We start from the raw sequence: 12,374 nt of genomic DNA, 5'->3' as shown, positions 1-12,374 counted from the left end.
AGCATGTACTGATCATCTACCAAAGGCGGGGAAACTGCCTTCTGATTGAAATAGACATGGTCTTTAATTTCACAGACATTATTGTTTTGGAGGATGGGCAAACGTTGGTGGAACATACACATGAACGCATCTGTAATGAAAACGGAGATAAGTTCTGATACTTTCTTGGAGGGACTGCGGGAGGTTTTGTATCTGGTCGGAGCCCAGGAGACAGCAGCCGAACCGAGCCCACTGTGGCCCGTCTGGTCCCAGTGGCTGTGCTCTGTGGCTCCAGGCCAAGTCTGCCCTGTGTCCCAGAGGGCTGTGAGAGCACATGCAGGGGCGCCACTGCGTTGGTTGATGGACGGTGGGAGGTCGCGTGATATCACATGTAAGAGCAGTACTGAAGTACTCAAGCCTGGGCTTGGGTCCCGGCTCTGCAGCTGTCTGTGAGACTTCTCGCCTCAGGGTCTGCATCTGTGAAATGGGCGCAGCAGTGGTGCCTGCCTTGTGGGTTGGTGTGCAGACCAGAGGTCGCCTCCTGGAGCCTTTCACTCGGTGTTAATTGAGTGCTTCTGTTGGTTGTGTCATCAGTAGGGCATGGCTCTGCTTACCCAGGTCCAGGACTCACAGGGGGGATGGCCTTTCCTGGTGTCAGTCTCCTGGGAAGGTGACATGGCTTCTGCCCCCCTTCTCCCCACCCCACCAGCCTGGAGACCAGTTTTGGAATCGGCTTCATTTCTCTATTGCTGTGTAACAAGCCTTACCCAACACTGGGCCTGAATTCTGTGGGTCAGGAATTTGGGCAGGGCTCAGCTGGGTGTGGTTCTACTCCTGGGGGTTGACTGGAATGCTCCACCGGGATGTAGTCAGCTGGTGGCTGGCCTGGAAGCTCCCAGGGGGCTCTCTCCACACTCCTCCCTGCAGTCCGTCTGTCTGTCTGCCTCTCTCCTTCCACGTGGCTAGCTTGGGCTTCCTGACAGCATGGAGGTCTTCCAGTAGTTGAGCTTCTTACACTGGACTGGCTCCTGTGGACAGGGGCAAGGAGGAGAGGGAAATGGGGGTCACCTTCAGGGTTAGGGTCGAAGGTTGGCCCAGTGTCACTTCTGCTGCATTCTCCTGGTCAAAGCAAGTCACAGGGTCCTCCCAGAGTCAAGGGGAAGGAAGTAGACCCTACCCCCTCACGGGCTGTAAATTTGTGGCCATCTTTAACCCCCAGAGAGAACAACCATGGTAGCCAGGGAGTGAGTCTGCCTTTCTGGGCCTTGACCCTGGATGCACCTGGGTGTCCTGGGGGCATCTCTGATAAGGTGATATTTAGAGGGTCTCCTCCCCAGGGAGAGAGGGTGGGAGGTGGAGGATGGGATGTCTCTTTGCTGTTTATTTTCTGTCCACTGTTTATGTCGCTGCTCTCCTGGGTGGGTCTATAGTCTTAGGCGTTTAGGTGAGAAAGGGGGCATGGGTATAGTTTTAGGTCAGTGTGTTCGAGAGTGGAGGACCTGCCTGGGGAGGTCAGCGAGGTGGGATATAGCGGGGGTCGGACTGAAGGACGCCCAGTGGGAGATGAAGCGCAGGGAGGCTGGAGAGCAGAGACCCCGACTCCTGTCAGGGCCCCATGCTGCCTTGCTGTGTGACCATGGGCCGTAGATTTACCCTCTCTGGACTCAGGTTCTTTGTATTCCGTGGGGATCATCATGCCCCCCCCCCCAGGGTTGGGGTGAGATCACGTGAGCTCATACGTGCCGGGTGTGCAGCCCAGGGTTTGGCCCAGAGTAAGTGCTCTGTGAGCGCTCGTCCTGAGGATCCTGCCAGCACGTAGTTACCTTTTGTTACCGGGACTGCTTGTTTCAGAAGTTATGCCAGCCTAACAAATGGCCTTCCAGGGGATTTGCTGCTGAGGTTAACTTTTAAGTTTCATTTTTCCCCCCGATTACCAAAGGAGTGGTGAGGACTGGCGATGGCCAGTCATGCCAGGAGTGAGTGAAGGGAGGCTTTCTGATGGGAGAGGGGAGGGGCCCTTCGGCTGGAGGGTCTCGGCCCTCCCTTGCTGGGGGGGCGCCCAAGTTAGCCTGCAAGCCTCCCAGCCCTCCTCAAGGGGTCTTGGCCTGAGCAGGTGGGGGCCCCCAGGATAGCGAGCTGCTCGTGCTTGGCTGGGCCCTGGGCATCCCAGGATCAGAAGATGCAGCCCCAGGGTGACCTGTCCCTCTGGGAGGAAGCCTGGGGACTGTGAGGCCACCCCCCAGGGCTGCCTGATTTGTTTCTTTAGAATTGCCACAGTCGGGGGCTACTTTGCCTTCTGCTAACCGCTGCATGGGGTCTGCCCACTCAGCCTGTTGCTCGGGGATTCTCCTGGCTCTTCCAAAGGTGGAGGGTGCTCCGGAGCCACCTGGAACATAGGGCCTCTTCCAGCAGCTCCGGGTCTGAGACCCTGAGGATCCCGTCTCCTTGGGGGGATCCCGCCTCCTTGAGGGGACCCCTGTCTCCCAAGTTGCTGGGCAAAACCCAGTTTGGGGCTATGAAAGGGCCACCTGACAGGTCTGAGAAGGGAACCTTGTCTTCATTAGAGATGACTACTCACTCCCAAGACGACGGGGTTCCAGAACGGAGAGCCGAGAGTTGTGGACACATTGTAACCATGTGTAGGGCAGGGCTCAGATGCCAGGGGCTGTGTGCTGGTTCTCTCAGCTGGGCTGTGGGTCTCCTCGGAGTCAGGTTCTTTGCTTCTGTATCCGTTGCTCAACTACCCGCTTAGAGCCTGGGAGGTGACAGGCACTCGATGTACTGGATCCTGGGTAAATGGGTAAATAATAGTGACAAGGTCCTTTTCACGACTCCTGTAGGCTGGTGGGAAGAGATGGGTAGTGAAATGAAGACCAAGACCCGTCCTTACTAATGAAGGCAGCTCAAGGGGTGTGAGACCACCCATGGTGGGGGTGGTCAATGAAGAACCCTCTCTGAGGACATTGAGGTCTCAGCCAACCCACATGTAAAATGGGAGTATTAGCGTCCATGTCCTTGGCAGCTGTAAAGATAGAATGAATTACGGCCTAAACCCCCTAAGTAAGCACAAAAGGCTTTTATAGGTATCATTATTTTTATTTTATTATTATGCTAGAGAGGAGTCTTACTCTTTCTCCTGGGAAGCCTGAGAGAGGGAGAGAGAGAGTGTGTGTGTGTCTCTGTGTGTGTGTGTGTGTGAGATGCCCAAAGACCAGGAATGTGTTCTGGCCTGTTTGTGAAACTCGGGCATGAGCCATGTCACAGAATGGTACGTGGTGTGTGCCCTCAGCGTATTTGACAAAGAAGTGGGCGGTGTTGATCAAAAGACAGACGGTGGTGTGGCTTTTCAGTTATCATTGCCGGGAGTGGTTCAGAACCAGGACCCTGGAACCACACGGTCTGTCCAGATCATGGCATGCTCTCCCTTTAGCTGTGTGACCTGGGGCATGTTGCTTCACCTCTCTGGGCTTTTCCCTCATCTGTAAAGCGAGGATAATCAGAACTGCCTTGCCGATCGTGATGAATTTTTAGTGAGTTAATTCACACGAAGCGTTCTGTTGAATTGCTGGCATCTAGAGAGGGCTGAAGAAATGTAAGCTGTTAGTAGCTGTAGGGGATTAAGATCCTGAGCTTGAATCAGAGGAGCTGAGTTCAGATGTCACCCTGGGTGACTTTGGGTAAGTCACGTCACCTCTTGACACCCTAGCTTCCCCTCTATGTGTAGTGGGGGAAAACATTACCCACCTTGTCAGAATGTTGCGCTGATTAAATGAGTTAATGTACGAGTGATTAGAAGACTGCCTGGCACGTAGTAACTACTGCATGATCCGTGGTTTTTGTTGATAGTGGTCACAATGGTTTCAGTTAGCTATGGGTCTGTAACAAACTGCCCCAAAGCTCAGTGGCTTAAACCTGCGACGATTTGCTGTTTTGCTGGTTCCGAGGCCGTTCCTCTGCTGGTTGTTGGGGCCTCACTCACGGGGCTGGCAGGTGGTGCTGGCTCTTGGCCTCTGCTCTCCATGTGGCCTCTCATCCTCCAGCAGGTCCAGCCCGGATCCTCACGTGGCGGTCTCAGAGAAGTGTTTTGAGAGGCAGAAGCGGCAAGGTTTCTTGAGGTCCCGACCCTGGACCTTGCACAGTGTCACTTCCGTCTCATCCTGTGGGTCAGAGCAGGTCACGAGGCCCAGGTTCGCGGAGAGCGATACCCTCCTCGGCGGGAGGAGCTGTTCAGTGTTCCACGGTGCCCTCTCCGGCCACGATCACCACCCCGAGGGGCACTGTCTACTCCCTTGTCCGGGTGCTTCACCAGTTGCATGTTGCATGACCACAGCTTCAGTTGACACAGTTGGTCACTCCCTCCTCAAGGCACTTTATCCATTTGTGTGTTGCGTGACCACAGCTTCAGTTAATACAGTTGGTCACGGTGAAGTTCTCAAGCTGCACCTGCTCTTCTAGAGCACTCTAGATGTGAATGCACCATTTCAGAGGGTAGGGGGTACTTCTGTCAGAAGTACTCAAGAAGCGCATCATGGGACAGCCCAGGCTCGGGCCAGGGTGGGCCCAGTCGTGACAAGCTCCCTGCTCTTGTGGAGCATTGAGTCTAGTGTCCCTTACTCTTCAGGGCAGGGAAGGAAAGAGATTCAGTGAGCCTTTGGGGTTGAGAGCGAGCCTGAAAGGAGAAGTCAGGCTCTGGGAGGGAGGGGCAAGACGCGGAGTGCTGGGGGTCATCCCCCCACTGCCCCTTCCCGCCACGTGACCGGGCCCAGTCACTTCCTCTCCGCGGGCCCAAGTCCTCGATCTGTCAAGTGACGATTGCCGTCTTTGGTCAGGCAGTGGTGAGGATTCAGCGAGCTGGTGTCTGAAGCTCTTAAGAGTTGTTCTGACCACTTCCACCTGCAGTGCCTCGGTTTCCTCATTGGTGAGGGCCCTTCTGACTCAGAGGACCTGAGTTGAGTTGAGTCCTCACCTCCTGCCTCCCCGTGTGGTCTCCCGTTTCTCCGTGGGTCCAGCTCATCATTGTCCTTTCTCATCGCACCGTGGCCTTCTGCTGGGGAGCTTTGTCAACATTGTTGACAATCACTCCTTATTTCTGTGCTCTCTCCGTTTGTGTTAGCCCTTGGTGGGGGGTGTGTGTTTGTTCTGTTTGTTGCTGCAGCATGCTCCACAATGACTAACACATACCGGCTACACCATAGACATCGTCTGAGTGGGTGAATGCCATCCTTTTCCCTGCCCAGCCTGGGGATACCCTTCAGCTGCAGTGAAATGAAGCTCTGGAGGCCCAAGCTTCAGGAACCATCTGTCCAGCAAGGGCACTGTATCTGCAGGCCTCTGTGGTCTGGATGAGAGCCAGGCCAGAGCCATCTATCCAGACCCAGCCTCCGTCAGCCTGGTTGGCACTCACAGGCAGGAGGAAGTGGCTTCCGTGAGGGTGCCCCTTGTCATGAGTTTCCATGGAAACCGAGGGCTGCCTACCTCGTCAACTTGGCATGAGGGAGGAGTATGGAGTTGGTGTTTAGCTGAAGCATGAATGGGGGAAGTTTGCTTCCTTTTCTATAAACTAGTGGGGACTCATAGAATTTTTTTTGGTGGGGGAATCTTTGAATCAAAGGTGAAAACAGGGACTTGCCTGGTGGTGGTCCAGTGGCTAAGACTTCGAGCTCCCAATGCAGGGGGCCCAGGTTGGATCCCTGGTTGGGGTGCTAGATCCCACATGCTGCAGTTAAGAGTTCATATGCTGCAACTAAAGATCCTGCATGCTGCAAGTAAGACCCAGCACAGCCAAATTAAAAAAAAAAAAAAAGTAAAAACAAATACAGCTTTTTAGTGGGAATTTAGGGTATACCCAGTACCATCATTTTGTTTTATTTTTCTATCCCTTTCATAAGCAGGAATAACTCCTCTGATTTCCAGATGAGGAAGCTGAGGCTCAGGTCCAGTGACTTGGTCAAGGCCACACAGCCAGGGGATGGCAGAGGTGGGATCCAGTTCCTGGTCGGCCTGCCCTTGGGGCTTAGCGGGGGATGGCAGGGCTTCTGTGTGGAGCACAAAGACCTTGCTGGGTTCATGGCCGCTTCTGGGGACGCATGGAAGATAATCTGTGTCCCTTTTAGAGCAGATGGTTGGGCAGAATTGTCAGGAGGGTCTCACATGAGTCCCCTTGTACAGCCAGGCTCACAGAAGTTAAGGATCAGGCCCAAGACGTCCAGGAAGCTCCAGACTGAACCCAGGACACCTTCTGACTCCTCTCCACGCTTCCTTGGGGAAGGCGGTCATCCAAGTCATCTCAGGAAGGCTGGATGACCTCCCACTTGAGTTTAAAAAATTACACTGAGTGTAGATTTATTTTCCATTGCAAGTGAAATTTTCATTGTAGAACCTTTGGCAGATACAGAAAAACACAGATAAAAGAAAAATATCTCCCATTGCCTACGATCTAGGCATCCGCTCAGGAACCAAGCTAGTATTGGGTTGCTTTCCTGTGAAGATATGATGTTTCATCTCTAAGGGTTATGATCTCCTGGGAGATAGTTGTGCCTGGTATTTAAAAAATGAACTTTATTGAGGGGTAATTTACATGCAATGCAGTACTCCCATTTTAAGTATATGGTTTGGTGCACTTTGACACATGTGTACACGTGTAATCACCACCCCCGATCACCCCAGAGAGCTCCCTCTTGTTCCTTTGCTGTCAGTACCCCCACCCCGCCCCACTCCTGCGCCAGGGAGCTCCTCATCTGCCTTCTTTCCATCCTTAGCTTGTTTCGTGTGTGAGAATTTCACATAAATGGAATCCTACAGTATGTGCTCTTTGGTGGTCAGCTTCTTTCACTCAGCATGATGTTCTTGAGGTTCACGCATGTCATCGCAGGTCCTAGTAGCCTGTTCTTTTCTACTGATGAATGGTGTTCCACCCACCCTTCTGATGGATGACCTTGGGCACCTCAGTTTCCCCTTCTGTAAAATGGGGGGAAATAGGTTCACTCTGCTGGATTGCTATGAGGATTTAATGATTCCTGTGGGTGATGAGAAGACTGCCTGGCCCATGGCAAGTGCTAAATGACAGGGGTTGTTCCTGAGAGTAATAATGGTTTCAGTTACCTGTTGCTTGTAACAGACTACCCCGAAAACTGAATGGTAGACATTGGGGGCGTTTTCAGTCTGAGGCTCTTTTGAATAATACGAACGATTGAATAAAATCGGCGTGCATCTTGGCGACAGGCTAACAGGCAGATGCTGCCGCTTTGAACTCAGGCGGGTTTTGTTTGGAGGTGGGTCCTGGGGTCTCTGATCTGCTCAGCACTGGCCCTGCTTCTCGCCCTGCGTCCTACCTTGAGCCTGGCTCTGGCCTTGCTGAGCTGACCCACCAGCTTGCCTCATTTGGGCCTCAGGAAGTGGCCTCTGTAGAAAAAAAAAAAAGTGTATAAGCAGCGGGTGGTGGTGAGCTTTAGGCCAAGAAAGCAGATCACTGGAGCGCAAAGCCCCAAAATAGATCTTTCTCTGTTCAGTCTCCAAGCCAGTGGAGGCAGTGGTGAATGCTTTGCATAATTTCCTACCCGAAAGGAAAGGTTTTTACTGTGAACAACTTTTTGGGACCGAAAGGGGGAGAAAAAAATCTCAAGAAGATCCAAGTGTTTTTCTGTGTAGCCCAGAGTAAGAGGCCTGAATTGGAATCCCAGATGTACCATTCGTAGGCTGTGGGTTCTTGGGCAAGTTCCTTAACCTCTCTGAGCCTCACTTTTCCTCTGTGCTCACTGGCAGCGAGGAGACCAGACTCTCAAGTGTGTATGCAGAGCACCTTGCCCTGTGTTTGACACGTGGTGGGCTGCTGCAAATAGGAAGTATCTTTTTTTTTCTTTTTGATAAATCAAAAAGAAAAAAAAAGTGTCCCAGCACTTGTGCCTCGGTGTCTGTAAATGTGGTAGGCATGAGGGGAAGGGGTAGGCTTTGGCTTTCCTAGGAAAGTACTTGCAAGGGTGCCTTTGAAGTAATACCCTCCTCCTCCGTAGGTTGCTGATAGGGAGAGTTGAAAGGCAGGGCTTGAACAGTGGCCTAGATGTCCTAGAACTTGTGGATGTGTTCCTTTCTGTGGTGGCAGCGACTGTGCTGGTGGGGTTGAGTTGAGGATCTTGCCATGGGAAAGTCATTCTAGATGATCTGTCTATGGGGCGGCAGAGGGTGGTGGTGGTCCAGTGTCATCACAAGGGTCCTTCTAAGTGAGAGGTCAGAGTTCATAGAGATGTGAGAGGAACAGAGGTTGCAGAGATGTCCTGGAGGAAGGGGCCACGAGCCAAGGAGTACAGACGGCCAGGCCCCTGGATGCTGAGAACAGTGTGGATAGATGGATTCTCCCCAAAGGCCCCAGAAGAGACCAGCCCTGCCCATACCTGGATAGCCCACCTTAGCCCAGTGAGACTGCTCGTGACCTCGAGGCAGAAAGAGAGTCAGTGTGTGTCGCTGCAAGCTACCCCATCTGCGGTCATTTGTTACAGCAGCCGTAGGAGACCTACACAGCCCGCCAGGTTCATGCTGTGATGGTTCCGTAGGAAGGTGGCCTCCGAGATGATGGCCCCTGCGCCCATGTGTAAGAGTCTCCCTTTCTGACTCGGATGGACTGCTTTGGTCGGGCCTGTGGGACTTGAGATGCTCTGGCCTCTCCAGGGCCTGGCCTCGGCGCCTCGGCCTCTGTGGTCAGGCGGCCGCGAGCCCCCCCGAGCTGGGGGAGCTGCTGCAGACGGGCTTCCTCTCTCCAGCAGGAAGAGAAACGAGCCGAGCGGCGTCAGGGGCCAAGCTTCCTGTGTGCTGCCTCCGCCCGCCGGCGCGCCGGGGTCCAGGTGGGGTGGGAGGGCACCCTGCTGTCCGGTGTCCTCTGACGCGAGTGCCTTTCCCTGCCCGGCGTGGGTCTGTGTGTAGTCTTTTAAATGATTGTTTTACTGTGATGGGGCACCACCCGGCCCCTGGAGGTGTGAGTGTCAAGCACCAGCCTCCGTGGAGGCGCAGGAGTGGGGCTGCAGAGCTGGCTGCGGCTCTCTGTGGGGACCCTGTTCGGGTCCGTCTTGGGCGGTCTTGGCACTTTTCCTGATGTCCTGCTTCTGTGAGGTGCTGGGCCATGGTGGACACTCCAATTTAATAATCATTGTTCTAATGAAGGTGCAGCCCCAAGGCTGAGAAATGAGGCGTGTGCCATGGATGGGTCATCTCACTGGTTGTGAGATGGTCATCTTGTGACCTTTACCCTTTTGGTCCTTTCTAGGATACCCCTGCTCCCGCCACTGAGTGGGCAGAATAGTGGTCCCCAGTGATGTGTAGTTTCTGATCCCCGGAGCCTGTGGATATGTGACTAATGTGGCAAAAGGGACTTTGCAGGTGTGATTAAGTTAAAGCACTTGAGATGGGAGATGATGCTGTTCGATCCCCGTGGGCCCGTGTCATCACCAGGATCTGTAAAAGGTGGAAAAGGGAGGTAGCAGGTTCAGAGTCAGAGAGAGGCTGAGAGATTCTGGCCTTGAAGATGGAGGAAAGGTCCACAGCCAAGGGATGAGGTGGCCCTGGAAGATGAAAAAGGTGAGCATTCTGCTCAGAGCTTCCAGGAGGGGCAGCCCTGGCGACACCTGCTTTGGAATTCTGGTCTATAGAAGTGTGAGATAATACATCTGCATTGTTTTAAGCCTCTAAGTTTGCAGTCATTTGTTAGAGCAGTAACAAGAAGTGAATACACTCCCAAATACGCATCTCCTTTCAAGATCTTTCAGACTGGTCCACTTGGTAGAGATTTATCAACCATGTTTGAGACTCTGCTGGGCATCAAGGTGACCAGGTTGAATACAGCAGGATCCTGTCTCTCAGGGGTTCACAGTCTGCAGGGGAAACGGGCAAGAGGTGATGACGCCTGTGTGCAGGGTGCCCTGGAATTGTCAGGGAAGACATGGAACCACACCTGGCGGGGGGGCGTGGGAGGGATCTGGTGAGAGGCATTGGGAGAATCCCTGAACTCGGAGTAGGAATTCTAGAGACGTCCGTCATTTCTTGGCTATCCCTACTTGGACATCTAGTAAGTCTTTTAAGCTGAAACTGTTCAAGATAGAATTTGTCACCAAAAAAACAAAAAACAAAGAAACGTAAGGCTGCCTTCTTTTATTTATTTCTTTTTGGCTACTCTGGGTCTTTGTTTCTGTGCACGGGCTTTCTCCAGTTGTGGCGAGTGGGGGCTACTTTTTGTCATGGTGGGTGAACTTTTTGCAGTGACTTTGGTTGCTGCAGAGCATCGGCTCTAGGCACGCGGGCTTCAGTGGTTGCAGCGCGTGGGCTCCGTAATGGTGACTCTCAGGCTCTGGAGCACGGGCTCAGCAGCTGTGGCATCCGGGCTTAGCTGCTCCGTGGCACGTGGGATCTTCCTGGACCAGGGATCAAACCACGTCCCCAGCACTGGCAGGTGGATTCCTACCCCAAGGCAGAGTCCTGAGGTCTCCTTCTTTAAAGCCTACTCCTTGTTCCCCCACCTTGGTGAGAGGCTCACCACGCCCACCCAGCGGCCCACACCAGGCAACGGGAGTCCCCCTGACTCTGCTTGCTCCTTTGCTTCTGACACCAAACCCGCTCCCGAGGGCTGTGGGTTTGTCCCCATCTGGAGATCCTTTCCCCTCCCACCAGGTGCACAGCACTGGGATCCAGGGTCACAGATGGAGGAAATGGAGAAAACCCCCCTGTATGACTGGCCTCCCTCATCAGGTAGCAGGAGGCCCTAAGGGTCATGGCCAGAAGGGTGGACCGCAAAGACGGACTTCCCAGGTTGAGACCCCAGCTCTGCGCTTGGTGTGCTCGTAGTCATTGCTCTGTCGTGTCTGACTGTTTGCGACCCCGTGGAGTGTAGCCCTCCAAGCTTCTCTGTCCATGGGATTCTCCAGGCAAGAATACTGGGACGGGTTGCCATTTCCTCCTCCAGGGGATCTTCCCGACCTAGGGATCAAACCCACATCTCCTGTGGATTCTTCACCACTGTGCCACCCGGGAAGCCCAGCAGTGTGCTCTTGAGGTCAAATCACTTCATTTCGAGTGCCCCAGTCTCCTCGCTGATAGAATGGTAATAAAAATAGTACCGATGTCATAAGGATGTCTTGGAATTAAATATGTTAAAATACAGAAAGCACTTAGAATGACACCCTCCATAAATGGTGGTGGTGGTGGTTGACGGAGAAGCACTGAAAATCCTCACAGCAGTAGCCACTTTCTAACTGTGTCCTCTGAGGGGTCTTACGACCTCTGTCCTTGGCACCTTTATCAATCCTCATTGTGCCTTTAGGGGAAACTGAGTCTCACAGAGTAGTATGACCTTCCTGAAGCCACTGAGCTGGTAAAACTCTGCTGTGATTTCTTCCAGTATGTCTCAGTGCGGCCTGGGGCCATTTTCAGCACCTCTTGGGTGTTTTTGAAGGTTTCTTCCGGTACCCACTTGGAAGTCTGGATCCTAGTACCGGAGAAGAACAAAACCAGGCTCCTGATTCCTGTGGATCCGTTAACTGACACCAGGGAACCTGGCCCTGAACTCCTCTCTAGATGCCACCACCTCAGTCCCCGAAGACGGCAGTCCCCAACCTTTTGTTAATGTATTATTTTGGTGGGGGAGGGGCTGCTCTGGGTCTTCATTGCTGTGCAGGTTTTCTCTAGTTGCAGAGAGCGGGGGCTACTCTCTCGTTGCAGCGCACGTGCTTCTCATTGCAGTGCACGTGCTTCTCATTGCAGTGGGGACGCTGCCCTAAGGAATTGCCTGGTCATCTACAGACTCTCTGTCACCATGTTCGTGAGGTCTCTGGATGCATTTCCCCGGGACCTTGTGCTGAAATCAGACTCACCGGATGTTTTCCGGGACCTCATAGATGAGATGTGTGGGAAGGATCCTGGTGAATTCACATCTACTGCAGTTAGAAAGGGTCTGTGTTGTTTGAGAACTCTGGCTACTTCTGTACAGTGTCAGTTAAGTTCTCAGACCCCGAAATAGAACTTTGCATTTATTCTTTTAAAATTCCACCTCCTGCATTCCAGATGGGGGAACCAGAAACTCATCTGCTTGTAGGTGGCTGGGCAGGTGACCTACAGAAGAGAATTGGACCGGGTCTAGGGGATGAGTGACAGCACACCTGGGCTGCAGAGATGTGAGGGCAGGTGGGAACCGGGGTGCGAGGTGGGCAGATCATGCCCAGTGTTGCAGGCTCAGGGTTGACAGACCTGTGGCTGAAGACGCTGGTCGTTACTGCGAAATCAGCTCAGTTTTAAAAAGTGCTGACTCATTTAAACAAATAAATAAGCAACATGCTCTTGACCTACCTAAACACGTCTGCAGCCAGATGCAGTCCCCGGCCAATGAGTATAAACTCTGTGTCTGACTCTTTGCGACCCCA

At 53.2% G+C, this 12,374-nt stretch overlaps 1 protein-coding gene and 1 long non-coding RNA gene across 4 annotated transcripts in view; one reads left to right on the top strand and one right to left on the bottom strand.

Moving 5' to 3' along the window:
* PLCG2 (phospholipase C gamma 2) overlaps positions 1-12,374 on the top strand; it is a 153,415-nt gene that overhangs the window by 30,160 nt on the left and 110,881 nt on the right. The gene's annotated exons all lie outside the window — the stretch shown is intronic.
* Positions 40-11,967, bottom strand: LOC145514967 (uncharacterized). The gene is made up of 4 exons (XR_014060598.1): positions 11,829-11,967; positions 7,311-7,380; positions 2,558-2,767; positions 40-1,007 (listed from the first exon to the last, which is right to left on the bottom strand). It is a non-coding gene; the product is annotated as an uncharacterized LOC145514967 (long non-coding RNA).

The sequence above is a fragment of the Giraffa tippelskirchi genome, chromosome 7 (assembly GCF_054371585.1).
Source record: "Giraffa tippelskirchi isolate mGirTip1 chromosome 7, T2T-mGirTip1v1.2.pri, whole genome shotgun sequence".
In the NCBI taxonomy this organism is placed as follows: Eukaryota; Metazoa; Chordata; class Mammalia; order Artiodactyla; family Giraffidae; genus Giraffa; species Giraffa tippelskirchi.
Note: the sequence above shows the minus strand (reverse complement) of the source record. Positions and strands in the feature narration are given on the sequence as shown.